Source organism: Tursiops truncatus, chromosome 15 (genome assembly GCF_011762595.2).
Source record: "Tursiops truncatus isolate mTurTru1 chromosome 15, mTurTru1.mat.Y, whole genome shotgun sequence".
Taxonomy (NCBI): domain Eukaryota; kingdom Metazoa; phylum Chordata; class Mammalia; order Artiodactyla; family Delphinidae; genus Tursiops; species Tursiops truncatus.
In genome coordinates, this window is record NC_047048.1 from 4,029,733 (window position 1) to 4,045,016 (window position 15,284).

At 45.3% G+C, this 15,284-nt stretch overlaps 1 protein-coding gene across 7 annotated transcripts in view; it reads right to left on the bottom strand.

Annotated features, from left to right (window-relative positions):
• The window catches only part of RNF216 (ring finger protein 216), a 171,072-nt gene that overhangs the window by 43,732 nt on the left and 112,056 nt on the right, over positions 1–15,284 (bottom strand). The gene's annotated exons all lie outside the window — the stretch shown is intronic.

The window sequence follows — 15,284 nt, forward strand, 5'->3', positions numbered from 1 at the left end:
AGCCATGAGATGACTGGACCTGTCCCCTGCCTTGCGCTCCCTCTTAGATGTGCCTTTGGGGACAGACAGCATGTGCTGGAAGGCCAACCTAAGTGTCTATGTGGCAGTTACATCTGGGACTCTAGCTGCATTCTGTTTTCTCTTTTAATCTTGTGCGGATTTGGCTTGGGTCCGTGTAAAATTCAGCTTCTGGATCAGTGGTGTCAGACAAAACCCTTGACCCTGGCACTCACTTTCTGTGTGCACAAAAATCCCTGGGGTTGCTAATAGAAGATGCAGATTCTAACGCTGTGGTGCTGGGCGGGCCCAGGAACCTGCACATAGAGCAGCTTCTTGGGACACTGCTACAGCTGGCTTACAGATTATGCTTTGAGAAACCTTGCCCAGATCCCCGCACTGCCTCCTTACGAGGTCTGGCCTTGATGGCTTTCCTCTAGGACAGTCATGACTACTCTTCAAGGGTAAATAAATGGTAATTAATGTCCCTCACCTAATAGGCTGCCCAGTTTCCTGGGTATTCCTGAGTAGACAGCATGCACACTTTTGTTGTTTTTTTCTTCTTTGACAAAGTTAGAAAAAAAGGTCTTTTGAACATACTGTTCACTTGTATTTTAGCCTGGTGTGATGATGCACTGTAAGCCAGAAAAGTAGAGAAACCAGGCCCCGCCACACAGGCCTGTGAGAAGGAGTGGAGACCACCTTAGTTAGCAGCCCTCCCCAGTGGCAGGTCCGGCAACAGGCTGGGAGATTTATGCAGCTGGGGTTCCAATAGGCTGCCCAGGTAGAGGAGGAGCCATGAGGTCTGAGCACAGGAGGAAGGAGGAAGCAGAGACCTCAGTCACAGGTAGTTCAGTGGAAGTGCTGGTTCTAAGGTGGAGTGCAGTTTCAGGGGGCATTCTGTACAGCTGGCAGTGGTACGAGCACCCAGGGTCAGGACTTAGGGTTCAAAATACCCCTTGGTGGACGTTGGATAGGACAGCTCACAGAGGTCTCTGACCTAGGCTTTCCACCTTATGAGCAAAGGTTTCCAAAGAGGGAGACCCTGTAGGCCACTCACGGTGGCCTGTTTCCGCAGGAGGCAGCCTGGCTGCTCCCCGAGCCTGTACCTCCACCTCCTTCCCGCCCCCACAGATGGTTTATGCCCTACCAGAAGAGCCCAAGAGGTGAATATAGTTATAATAAAATGAGAAAACATCCCCAAAGAGGTCTGGACTAACAGTTGTGCTGCACAGGTCAGTAAGGCTCTCTGGGACAGGGAAGGCGTAGAAACTTCCTCAAATGTTAACGCTAATAGAAGAAAATGTAGGCAAATATCTGTGTGTTCTTTGGTTAGGAAAGGATTTCTTAAACAATTCCCCAAAGCACCCACTACAAAGGTGAAGCAACTGAACTGAGTAGCTTTATCCTAAGGAGGACACCATAGACCAGGGTTAACAGATGTGTGACTGACTAGAAGATATCTGGAGCACTTAAAACTGAAACAAGATTAATGTCTAGAATGAACAGGGAACTGGCAAAAATTGGGAAGTAAAAAAAAAATAAGAAATATGATAGAAAAATGGGTTAAAGATATGAGAGGGGAGATGTGCAACTTTAAAAGTTACCAAAGACAAATGGCCAACAGACACATGAAAAGATGCTCAACATCGCCAATTATTAGAGAAATGCAGATCAAAACTACTATGAGGTACCACCTCACACCAGTCAGAATGACCACCATCAAAAAGTCTATAAATAAACTTTGGAGAGGGTGTAGAGAAAAGGAAACCCTCCTACACTGTTGGTGGGATGCTAAATTGGTGCAGTCACTAAGGAGAACAGGATGGAGGTTTCTTAAAAAACTAAAAACAGAGTTTCCATATGATCTAGCAATGCTACTCCTGGGCATATACCCAGAAAAAACAAAAACTCTAATTTGAGAGGATACCCGCACTCCAGTGTTCACAGCAGCAGTATTTACAATAGCCAAGACATAGAAGCAAACTAAATGTTCACTGACAGATGAATGGATAAAGAAGATGTGGTGTATATACAATGGAATACTACTCAGCCATAAAAAAGAATGAAATAATGCCTTTTGCAGCAACATGGATGGACCCTGAGACTTCCATACTAAGTGAAGTTAAGTCAGACAGAGAAAGACAAATATTATATGATGTTGCTTTTATGTGGAATCTAAAAAAATGATACAAATGAACTTATTTACCAAACACAAATAGACTCTCAGACATAGAAAACGAACTTATGGTTACCAAAGGCGGAAGGAGGTAGGAGGGATAAATTTGGGATTAACAGACACACACTACTACACATAAAACAGATAAACAATAAGGACCTACTGTATAGCACAGGAAACTATATTAAATATAACAACATATAATGGAAAAGAATCTGAAGAAGAATACACACACACACAACTGAATCACTTTGCTATACACCTGAAACATTATGAATCAACTATACTTCCATAAAAAAAATAAACAGTTACCAGAAAAATGTATATGAAAACACTTTATACTAAGCAGACTGGCAACAATCAGAAAGTCAATCCACGTGAGGTGCTGGTGAGGCTGTGTGTCAAAGGGAACCGCTGAGTACAGCAGGAGGGTGTCAACTGCCTGGCCACCTCCACCTAGGGTTGCTTCCCCAGGCCCATAAGGATGCATTCAGGGGTCTAGGATGGTAGAAAGGTGCTACGGTACACAGGAGAATGGATAACAAGATGCTATGCAGGCAAGGAGAAACATTCACAAAAAGCAATGCAGAAAAGACCTCAAAAACAGTATGAAAAAAAGAACAGAATGAGATCTACAGCACATATCATTTACGTAAATGAAAATCATACAGGCATAGAACTCTATTTTCTCAAGATACACACATATCCAAGGACATATACTGAATATTTAAAATGGGTGTCTAAGGGGGAGGAGATAGGAGTAGGGATTGGAGATGCAGAAAACCCAGTAAAACAAGAGGGGTCTTCTGCAGCTGGTTCTGATGGTGCGCTCGTAGGTGGAGAGTGTGACTGATTTAGATTCATGGACTTGGGGTTCCAGTCCTCACCCCAAGACTAAAACACACCATTCATACATCCTGGGCTCAAACTGCTATTACTGCCCCCACCCTCCCTAGGATTTAAAAGCAGCTGTAGAAGGACTGGATTAACCTCCATATTTGCAAATCAAAAAGCAAAGCACGATGATCAGGGTGTAAGCACAGAGTGTGGGTGTATTCTGGGGTGTATCTTTCACTAATACTTTTATTTTGGTTAGGTCTGGGGATTTATTTCATTGACTTGGTCTAAATATGACTGAGTTTTAGAATACTTTAGAAAAAACCTTGAATAATAAAAAATCAAAATAATAAGAATAGCACATACTCAGAAAGATGTGTCCTGATAAGTGTAAGAGGACCCTGTAGAATCTGTGATCCTAGGGTACATGTGGTTCTGTATTTCTTGGACAGCTTTACAGACACCAGGACTTTTCACTTGGGATGAAATTCTTAGAGTGAAGAGGACACAATTCAATCTTTTCTTGGTGACTCACAGTTATGGTCTCGGTGTATGCCAGCCACTCTGAGCCATAAGGAGTCTACCAAGTCTGTCCCTACCCAGAATGTCCCCGGACTGCTGGGCCTTTGGAGTCCTCATGTTTGTTTCGCATAGTTTTTTCCTTGCTTTCAGGAGGCGCCCTTTTTTGCTGCTGTTTCTATGACTGCCCAGCATGCTCCTTCTTTCTCCCCACCTATTGTTAAGGAGTTGAAAACTAGATAACTACGTGTTTTAGAACTGGATCTCAAATAAAAATAGACTGATCTGAGGGCAAATCTCTAGGCTCACCTTGGAGGACAAAGCATCACAGACTGTGACGGTAACTATTCTGGATGCTTCAAAGCCTTTTCTGATTAGCTCCTGCCACTATTTCAGTGTGGAAGATGAAAAAAGGCAGCTGTGGAAAATTCTTCTCAAAAATGGCAATGACTACAAAATCTGCCCTGGTTTGACCTTACAGCCCTTTCCCAGCCAGATTATCTTCGCCTGCTGGGCCAACACTGTACGGGGAGTGGTACCCTGCCTCAGCAGACAAGTCCGAGGGGGCTGTGGGGGTACTAGGTCAATCCCCTGACTCTGTGTTCAGTTTCCCTGAGGGTGGAGCTTCCAGCCTATGCAGAGCGCCATGCAGACCCAACAACAGTCTTTAGATACTAGGGTGGAGGAGACAGGTGCCATGTCTTCTCATTTTACTAGACGACAAGCCTCTCTGACGAGGACATATTCAGTCAGTTCTCATTAACGGGCTTTCTCACGAAATCCAACCCATGAGGTTAGTGCAGTTGGAGACCAGGTATGTGGTATGTTACTGCCTTTTTCGATCTGGTGCCTAGGTCTCATCAGACTCATCTTAAATTTTTAGGATTCACGGTTTATGAGATGTTGTCAGTGTACTTTTATGAAACCCTTGTCAAGAAAACAAGACTTGAAAAGGAAGACATCACAGAGACACAGTATCTGGAACTGTAACAGCAAATGCCATGTTTAATAATGGGATTAATCAAGTGAAGCCTGGATTTATCTGTATTCCCTCATTTGATGAACTAGAAGATGGGGACATTATTGTAATCATGTTTGTTTTCTCCCCAGGACTCAAGGAGAAGGGAGTTCTTTTTGAAGAAAACATGACAGATTTAGATTTTATGTGGTGGATTTGGGGAACTGTTTGGCGGTGTGGTTTGAACTTGTTAGGCTAAGAGCTCAGGGAGGGGTGGGGCTGGAGTCCAGATGTATGAGGCTCTGGCATGCAGAAGGCATTTAAGACAGCTTGGATGAGGTCACCCAGGGCGAGTGGGGACAAACGCAAAGGGGCACAGGTCAGAGCCCCAGGGTGCTCCAGGGGTGGCATGCAGGGCAGAGAGGAAGAGATAGGAAGCTTCTGAGTGGTGGGGGTCATTAAGGCACTAGATTAGGTTTCTAAAATGGAAAGATGACAAATGAAAGAGAGCGGGTAAAACTGCTATGCCTTAGGGACTGGCAATCTCTCTTTCGGGCTACTTAATAACATCACACCCATCTCTCTCTGCCTGAGTATCGAGGCACATCCTACTTGCATTTCTCTCTGGTGATGTCTTTCACAGTTCACTACAGAATTTCTGGCATTTTGTAGTCCTACAGTGATAGGAATCCAAAGCCCTACTAGTGTCAGGCTTCCTGGAACCAAGCATTGGCTCAAGTTTGAGCCCATTCAGCCACTAGATAACACTCAGATAATTCTTGGCTCAAATTTCGTTAATTATTGATGGGTTAGAATTGCATCATTCATGAAACATAAGATCACAAGTTGGTAGCAACTTCCTGGAACTAAAAACTTCAGTTTTAATTTACAGAAAAAGGAACTCCTAGGTGGATATCCAATTGGAGTGTACCAATACTATCTTTCCAATACTAGTACCAATACTATCTTTAGCTGGGCTTAAGGCAAGGTATTCAGGCCTTAGAGTATACATACAGGAAGAAAGATCCTCCGTAGAGTTGTTAAAACTGGTAGTTACAGTTCATATGACCATTTTTGATACTGAAACTGGTAATGATTTCTGGAAAACTTGGGAGGAGAACATGTTCCTGAAGGAGCGGTAGGGGTTGTGGTAGGAAATAGCCAATGAGAGCATTAAAGCAGGACAGGGAGGAAAACAATTCTTCTCATTATTTCCCTTCAGTGGCTGCCTTTTCCCCGCACTCCTGTGACAGGCCCTACTTGTCTGCACTTTTTCATCTTCTCGCTCGCCTCCCTGTTGACCCCTCTCTCCCACTCTTTCTCCAATGACGTTCATTTCCCCTTTCAGAAATGGACTTTCATAAGGAAGTAGAGGTCACATGTGAGCCTTTCCCTTGTGGAGTCTGTTGTCCTGTTCCCTTGAACGTGGCCCGCACTCACTCTTTTTTGGACCCCTCAGGACAACACAATCTCTCTAGTTTCCTTTTTCTTCCTCTTCCCTGAGACAGACACACAGACTTGCTCTGTTAGAAGGATTTTATGGCTCACCATGCTGGGTGGACAGATTGGAGAAAAAAATGACATATAGGAAGTTCGTTTTCAGAAACTCCCTTAAAAAAAAAAAGTACTGGTTTCTGGGATGTGGTTTCAGGTACACTTCTGTGCTGGTAACTGGTAAATCCCATTGGATTTCCTTCCACTTTTACTTTTAAAGTTCACACGCCCTCCCCACCTGCTGACCCAACCCAATGAAAGGAATAAAGACAACACAATGTAGCAGAAGGCTTGGAGAAAAAGAGGAAGTATTTGCTGCTATTTACTGCTATGGGCAGTCTCTTCTCAAAGAGTTACCACTTTCAGATCTCCCTGTAGTAGTATAAGCATTAAATGAGAAAAGGTGTCACCTCTGGTAGGGTGCCTGGCACTGAGAGGTTTTTTTTTTTTTTTCCACATCTTTATTGGAGTATAAATGCTTTACAATGTTGTGTTAATTTCTGCTGTACAACAAAGTGAATCAGCTGTATGTATACATATATCCCCATATCCCCTCCCTCTTTAGTCTCTCTCCCACCCTCCCTATCCCACCCTCTAGCTCATCACAAAGCATCGAGCTGATCTCCCTGTGCTATGCAGCTGCTTCCCACTAGCCATCCATTTTACATTTGGTAGTGTATATATGTCAATGTTACTCACTTCATCCCAGCTTCCCCCCTCCCCGTGTCCTCAAGTCCATTCTGTAGGTCTGCATCTTTATTCCTGCTGTGCCAGTAGGTTCATCAGTACCGCTTTTTAAAATTCCATATATATGGTATTTGTTTTTCTCTTTCTGACATACCTCACCCTGCATGACATATTCTAGGTCCATCCACCTCACTACAAATAACTCAATTTCGTTCCTTTTTATGCTGAGTAATGGTCCATTGTATATATGTGCCACATCTTTATCCATTCATCTGTCGATGGACAGTAGGTTGCTTCCATGTCCTGGCTACTGTAAATAGAGCTGCAATGAACATTGTGGTACATGTCTCTTTTTGAATTATGGTTTTCTCAGGGTATATGCCCAGTAGTGGGACTGCTAGGTCATATGGCAGTTCTATTTTTAGTTTTTTAAAGAACCTCCATACTGCTCTCCATAGTGGATTTATCAATGCACATTCCCACCAACAGTGCAGGAGGTTCCCTTTTCTCCATGCCCTCTCCAGCATTTACTGTTTCTAGATTTTTTGATGATGGCCATTCTGACCAGTGTGAGGTGATACCTCATTGTGCGTTTTTTTTGTTTTTTTTTTGCTGTACGCGGGCCTCTCACTGTTGTGGCCTCTCCCGTTGAGGAGCACAGGCTCCGGACGCGCAGGCTCAGTGGCCATGGCTCACGGGCCCAGCCGCTCTGCGACATGTGGGATCTTCCCGGACCGGGGCACGAACCCGTGTCCCCTGCATCGGCAGGCGGACTCTCAACCACTGCCCAGGGAAGCCCCTTATTGTGGTTTTGATTTGCATTTCTCTAATGATTAGTGATGTTGAGCATCTTTTCATGTATTTGTTGGCCATCAGTATGTCTTCTTTGGAGAAATGTCTATTTAGGTCTTCTGCCCATTTCTGGATTGGGTTGTTTGCTTTTGTGATACTGAGCTGCATGAGCTGCTTGTATGTTTTGCAGATTAATCCTTTGTCAGTTGCTTCATTTGCAAATATTTTCTCCCATTCTGAGGGTTGTCTTTTAGTGCTGTTTATGGTTTCCTCTGCTGTGCAAAAGCTTTTAAGTTTCATTAGGTCCCATTTATTTTTGTTTTTATTTCCTTACTCTAGGAGGTGCATCAAAAAGAATCTTGCTGTGGTTTATGTCATAGAGTGTTCTGCCTATGTTTTCCTCTAACAGTTTTACAGTGTCTGGCCTTGCATTTAGGTCTCTAATCCATTTTGAGTTTATTTTTGTGTATGGTGCTAGGGTGTGCTCTAATTTCATTCTTTTACATGTATCTGTCCAGTTTTCCCAGCGCCACTTACTGAAGAGGCTGTCTTTTCTCCATTGTATATTCTTGAGAGGCTCTCCCTTTGAATGCTGACCTCACTAGCAGGGACTCAGCTTCTCTGCTGCTCCTCTCAACCCCTGCCATTTGTGTTTCTAACTCCCCAGCAATTAGGGAGAGCACCAGCAACGGCCTGATGTTCCTCAGGGCTTGTTTCCTACATTTGCACACAGTGCAGTGTGGGTATGTCTGTCTTTTCTTTTTCTTTTGCTCATAAGGTTTGCAGGGCAGATTCTATGCTGATATCCACTTAAAATATCGACTAAGTGCCCATCGGGGGCCAAGCAGACTGCCGGGTATAGTCAGCAGTGCTTGAAATTATCAAACTGTGTGCTCTCTTTATGCTTCACATATTGGCAATGTTTTGAACAGAGGGCCTAATCCTTCCACCGTGGACCCTGGCAATACTCTGCCTGGGTTACGCCTGACCACAAAGCTCTTTTCTTCCTCACTGTCCAGGGAGTGGACGGCCATTTATAAACATCTAATTTGCCCACAGGCACACGGGCAGCTCCTGGAAAAGGGATGGCAATCAAGGGGACTACATACTCGCAAAGGTTTTCAGAATGATTTTCCTGCAAAGAACCCAGAATTCTCCCAAATTCTGTACATGTTTTTTGTGTTTTTTTTGCGGTACGCAGGCCTCTCACTGTTGTGGCCTCTCCCGTTGCAGAGCACAGGCTCTGGACACGCAGGCTCAGCGGCCATGGCTCATGGGCCCAGCCGCTCCGCGGCATGTGGGATCTTCCCGGACTGGGGCACGAACCCGTGTCCCCTGCATCGGCAGGCGGACTCTCAACCACTGCGCCACCAGGGAAGCCCCCAAATTCTGTACATCTTAAGGAGATAGAATCCTCACTGTCTTCCCAGAAAGGAAAGAGCAAACAATGGTAAAAAATTGAAAGGGTGCAGTCATTTCTGATCTTTACTGGTACTTTCACGTTCCCTCCTTCTGTTCTGCTGTCAATGGGAGGGACAATAAGGGCTGTTTAATTCTTATGAAGCAGGTTAAGAAAACCAAGAGTGACATGGATTGCTGATGTGCTGCCAATGACAGTCCCTTTCCTTTGGTGTTGGAAGGAACGTTTTCTCCTTGAACTTAGCTGGAGGTAGAGTTATACCTGCTTCACAAGTGCCGTTTATACAGCAGGCTTGCAGGGAGGGAGCGGCTGCCTAGCTAGTAGTTTTTCATATCCTCATTAACAAACAAACAAACAAACCCCCTCCTCAGAGTAAACAGCAATGGTGAGCTTTCAATCTTTCCCTCCTTGCTCCTTAAGTGTGACAAAATGAAAAGCCTCTCTTGGGCTCAAGCAATATGACTGAATAGAAGGGTCAGAAAAGGGAGGAAAAACTGTCAACTTGACACAGGGGCATGATAAAAAATGCAAGTGGAAGAATCCCAACTCGAAAGGCACAGAAACAGGAACACAGAGACCTGTCTCGATACAGAAACGCTTCGTGCTGTCACCCTCCTAATGCCTCACTCCCTCCATGCTCCCACTTCACATGCTTTGGCAACTCCAGTTATGCTGTAAGTTTTCATATATTTTTGTTATAGGAAACAGTAAAACACTATGTATTTGGTTAGTACGCTATCCATCTGATGTCTTCGGATACTATCATCCTTACACCCCTACTGAACTCACATGCCCACATGGCTCTTTATCCAATTTTTTTTCCTTCCCTCCCTCCCTCCCTTTCTTTCTTAATGCAGGCTGTGCTGGGTCTTAGTTGCGGCACATGGGATCTTTTAGTTGTGGCATGCAGACTCTTAGTTGTGGCACACATGCAGGATCTAGTTCTCCGACCAGGGATCAAACCTGGGCCCCCTGCATTGGGAGTGCGGAGACTTACCCACTGGACCACCAGGGAAGTCACTCTTTATCCAACTGAAAACTAGTCCTTTCCCTTAGGAATACAAGCAGTTTAATCAATGATTTTTAGTTCTGTGGGACATAATAGTATAAAGAACATCAGAGAGCATTCAGGGGATGGTTACCTAGTTACTGCTCCTCAGAGGACGAGCAGCACTGTCTTTCCCTGGGAGCTTGTTAGAACTGCAGAACATCAGGCTCCGCTCTAGACTTACTAAGCAGATTTGCATTTTGACAAGATCACTGAGTGATTCTAATACACAGTAAAGTTTGAGAAGCCCTGGCCTCTTCTTACACAGGTCTTGGTTTTGCTGATCTTTCTGATACCTCTATTCAGACAAGAAAAAAATCGGGTAATATGGGTTCTTTAGTAGATCAGTTTTCACTACAGGCAATTTTTAGGGAAGTTGACTATATTCATTCTCCATTCTTTTCAGCATGGCTAAGGGGACAGGCAGAGTTTACTCAATGCTCGTGAAATCATCACTCCATCTTGCTTCAAGGGAAAGGCCATCAACATATTTAACAGTAGGGGACAAAGAGGTATGAGAGAGTGAGGTGACAGGAGGGAGCAATAGTGAAATCTATAATTCTTTATGCTTGTAAATCAAGGTCTAAAATTTGTTATCAAATTTGCCAAATATTGTTGTTGAAAACGAGATGGTGAACAATGCATTTTGGAAAGCACCTTGCAAACAAACAATGCCGGCGCAGGGTCTTCAAGTATATAAACCATCTGCACTGAGCACATACTCGCCTGCCCGTAAAGGCTGCTTGCTGATGCAGGGAAGGACCCAGCTATGCGGGGAAGTAGGGCTCGCCTGATGCCACGTCGAGGAAGCTGCCAAGAAGACATTCAGAACCAGGCGAGGGTGCTGAGCTGACTGCTGATGAAGACAAATGGTCTTTTATTTTCTTGTTTGCTTATTCTTGGACTTAAATTTTCAGTACAGTTAGTCACTCAAGTATAAAACAAACCTTAGCATACCACTATCTCAAACACTATTTGATCAGAGAGAAACTAATCAATGGTGCGTCCTCACCATTTGACCCTAAAGCATGCTTAACCACCACCCACTAATGCTAAACCACTTTTTCATTAGTTTTCTTCATGTTCAAACACCCAAAGGTGACCTTTGGAAGCAAAAGTGCAACTAAGGTGTTGTAAATGGGTCTCGTAACACAATATGTTGCAAATGTGACTTCCCTCTCATCTCTTTTAAGCTGTCTTTCAGCCTTTCTCCGTGGCCCCAATTCTCTGTTCCAGTTATATGGTGTACCGAGGGGGAACTTGTAGTGTTTGGCCATATAAGGAGCCTGTCCACAGCTTTCCTTGAAGGCAAGATAAGCCCAGCCCAGGAAGGTAGAGCTGAAGGTCTACTCAATAGGAACCATGTCACTCACACCCCCCTTCCATGTCTCCTCCCCTAGAAGGGCCTAGTGATTTTGTGAACACCCGACCCTGCAGAGAGCTGCCAGAGTGGTAGCCTGCTCTGGTGTTGCCAGTATCTTTGTTTTTCATTCTTAATTCCTTCCTTACAGCAACTACTCAAAACAACAGATGGACAATAGGACAAAACTTCACCAGAAGCCATTTGCCTTTTGTCAGGCTCCCCAAGCTCGGCTCCACTCGGGCTCAGCAGCAATTGCCCTAGGTGCCTGGACGAAGGCTGGACCACCTGGAAATACACGGGGACACATCTGCTAAAGCTCTAACAGATTTGTCTCTGGCTCAGCTGTAAGCTCGATTATAACCACCCCTGATTTCTGTGGCTTTCTCACCTGAATCAGGCTACAAAAGACACTGGGTTTTTTGGGCGGCCATTATGGACTGAATTGTGCTCCCTCCCAAATTCAGATGTTGAAGTCCTAACCCCCAGTAGCTCAGAATGTGAATCTGTTTAGAGACAGGGCCTTTAAAGGGGTGATTAGGTTGAAATGAGGCTCTTAGGGTAGACCCTAAGCCAACCTGACTGGTGTCCTTATAGAAGAAGGGTATCTGGACACATAGAGAGACACCAGAGATTTGCATTCACAGTGGAAAGGCCCTGTGAGGACACAGTGAGGAGGTGGCTATCTGCAAGCCAAGGAGAGAGGTCTAAGAAGAAATCAAACTTGCCAACACCTTGATCTTGGACTTCCAGCCTCCAGAACTGTGAGAAAGTAAATGTCTGTTGTTTAAGCTGCCGATCTGTGGTATTCTGTTATGGCGGCCCTAGCAAATTAATAGGGTGGCCTTCAATGGTGATCAAACACTAGATGGTGGTGGATCTAGAGAGGTCCTGACCCTCTGTGCACACACTGCTGCCCTTTGACCTTCTTCATTCATGCTGAAACTCTAAGTCATGATTTTTGGGGGACAGATGGGAACAGGCTGTGGAGACTGTGACTAAGTCCCCGAAAACCGAGAGTGCCACTGATCTATTTTCCATTCAGATGAACACGTGGCTTCCTGGAAGTGGGGCCTCTAAGTACATGCTGACTTTGGGGGAATAATAATTTTTTTCTTTGGCCATGCCGCGTGGCTTGTGGGATTCTCAGTTCCCCGCCCAGGGACTGAACCCAGGCCCCTGCAGTGAAAGTGCCAAGTCCCAACCACTGGACCAGGGAATTCCCAATAATCCTGTAGTTATACCAGTTACTTCTACCTTTACTAATGGTAATCCTCAGAATATACCACCCCCCTCAACGCAATGTGGTGCTTAGAGTATGAAGAGATAGTTTATGCTACTGACCAATTTCAACAGGAATCAGACTCAATATATCTTCTGGGAATAAAAAGAGGTTTCCAGAATTCACAAAATACATGTTGAATTAAATTTGCATCCGTCTCCCTGCATTCTCTTGCCAGTACACAACAACAAATAGTTATGATACTAAAGTGTGATTAAATCGATTTCAACAAATATTTATCAAGCAAGCTAGACACTGTATTAGCAAGTGGAAATAAAACCATGAACAAGACTCTGTCTCTGACTTTCAGGAGGAGATTACAGCAGACCAGGAACTGCAATCTCAAAACGCCCATATGGGTGGCAGGTAATGCAAGCTGCTAGAAAATAACCAATCGTGGTGGCCAATCAAAAGCGAGATTCAGTTTGCCTAAGCTTTAAATTTAAGAGAAGCCAGAAATCTGAAATTTTACATAAAATCTGATTTCATATATTGGTAGCTAACTAAAAAAATAGTTTATAATGTTGGTGAGGACTAAATGAAAATGGCTATGAGCTGCATCAGGGGTGTGTGTGTGTGCACACACACGCGTGCGCTGGGGGTAGGGTTTTCTGCACTTTACAGACCAGATTTAGGACCGGGCACAGCTGAGGGATGAGCACTGGCACCAAGGAAACATTCACAACCTTGGCTCTAGGTTTAGGCTTGTTTGTTCATCCAGCTACTGAACTGCTGCCACTCACCAGCTGGTCTGGCTGTCTCCACCCTGCCCCCACCCTTTTTACAAAGGTATATGTGGTTTTCCTTAACCATCAAGAGACTGCTCCCTCTCCACCTTTCTCCCCAGGCGCCCCCCCCCCCCAAGACAAGTACAAGAGTTCATGGTTACTGCTGCTCGGAAAAGGCCTCTGTGAAAAGAGCTGTCTTCTCATAAAGCAGAGATCATCAGGGAGTGGTGGTGTCTACTCCTCGTGACTGACTAACTTGTTCCTCCAAACAAATGCTTATGCCAGGTCCTGAATAGGTGCCGGCTAAGAGGTGGATCCTACAGTGTTTCTGTTCAGGTATCGGCTACTGTAGAGTGGGACAAGAGAGAAGGGTCTCGTAGAGTGGGACAAGAGAGAAGGGTCACATGGTGTTCTAGCTGTTCAGGGGAGGGGTGGGGCCTGGGAAGGCTGCACAAAGGAGAGGGTCTGGCTGAGGTTCAAAGGTTCAGGAAGAGTCACCCAGGAGAGGGTGGAGGGTGTAACAAGTACAAAGAGCAGAGATGTGAGAGAGCTGGTCTAGTGAGGAAACTCAAGTCGTGTGGGGCTGGAACATGATGCTGGGAGAAGGAAGATGTGCAGCAGAGGAGTCTGATGAGGCCAACTAGATCCCGGGCCAGATGTGTAAGGCCTCCTAAGGTGCATCCTAAGAGCCATGGGGGCTATGGAGGGTGTTAAACAGGAGACAACGTGGCCAAGTTTGTTCTGTAGGAGATCACTCCAGTGCAGGTATGGAGCATGAAACTGGAAGTGGAAGCCTTGTGAGGAGGCTGCTGTGATCCGGGCGAGCAGCGCAGGGCAGAGGAGAGATCTGGAGAGAACTTGGTGACAGGTTGCAAGGAGAGGTGGGAGAGTGGAGGAGAAGGGAGCTGCGGAGAGCAGGAGGTCTAGGATGGAAGGTGAGAAGCTGAGGAGCTTTGTGCTTGAGGTTCTCTCTCTGGATCCTATCGCTTGACCTCCGGGGATCCCCTGGTCGTAAAATCTACAGGAGTGCTGAGATTTCCTAAGCCTTGGCCTAAGAAGCTGCAATTTATAGGTTTGTTCTGTCTTTACAAGAGACATGGGGTGGTATCTATCAGCCTCTCTACCCACTCTCATGGTGGGACGGGGACACGCATGTACAGTGTGGGTATCCGCTCTGCACCAACTGGACTCCCTGAGACCAGCTTACTGAACAATCTGATGCTGAGACAGATGTATTCTCTCCAACACCAAACCCCACCTGTGGGCAGTACTACATCTGGCACCAGCCCTACCTGAGAGGGGGAAGCAGGTTAAATAGTCAGTGGTTACTGAGATTCTTCTGTGGAGCCCTGAAGTATAAAACAGGGCCTCTGCCTGCCTACCTACCTACCTATCTATTTACCTGCCAATTTATCTATTTAATTAATGTGGATCCACAAAGCAGTGTGGACTGGAGAGGGCTTTGTGGAGACAGCAGGACAAGAGGCGAAGAGAATGGTCCAGGTGAAGGCACGTGCATGAGCAGAGGCAGGCACGTGGAGGACCTGGTCTGGTCTGTGAGAAATCAGGAGGCAGAGGCCAGATTTCTTTCTTTTGAAAGAGTGTCAAAGGCCTGGGCTCTAGAAGCCACTGCAGGTTCTAACTGGGTGATGTGAAGGAACAGCAAGGCTGACAACATTATAGGGCATACTGGAGGGAGGAAAAGAGAGTCAGGAGACTGAGTGCAGGAGGCCACAGCTACAGTCCAGAGTGAAAGTCCGACCAGGTGAAGTGGGGAGATAAGAGATTCTGAAGAAATTCTTCCATATGGCTAGATTTAGACGAAAAAACCCAAACAACCCTAAGTCATCACAGGCTATGAGAAATCTGCCAGTCAAGGAATCCTTGGGAAGAGTGTTCAAAGAAATGCTGACACCCACTTGTAGGAGCGCAAAGAAGGGAGCCTTTAAAGCAATGTGGAGGTAAAACGGTTAATGTTTGTAT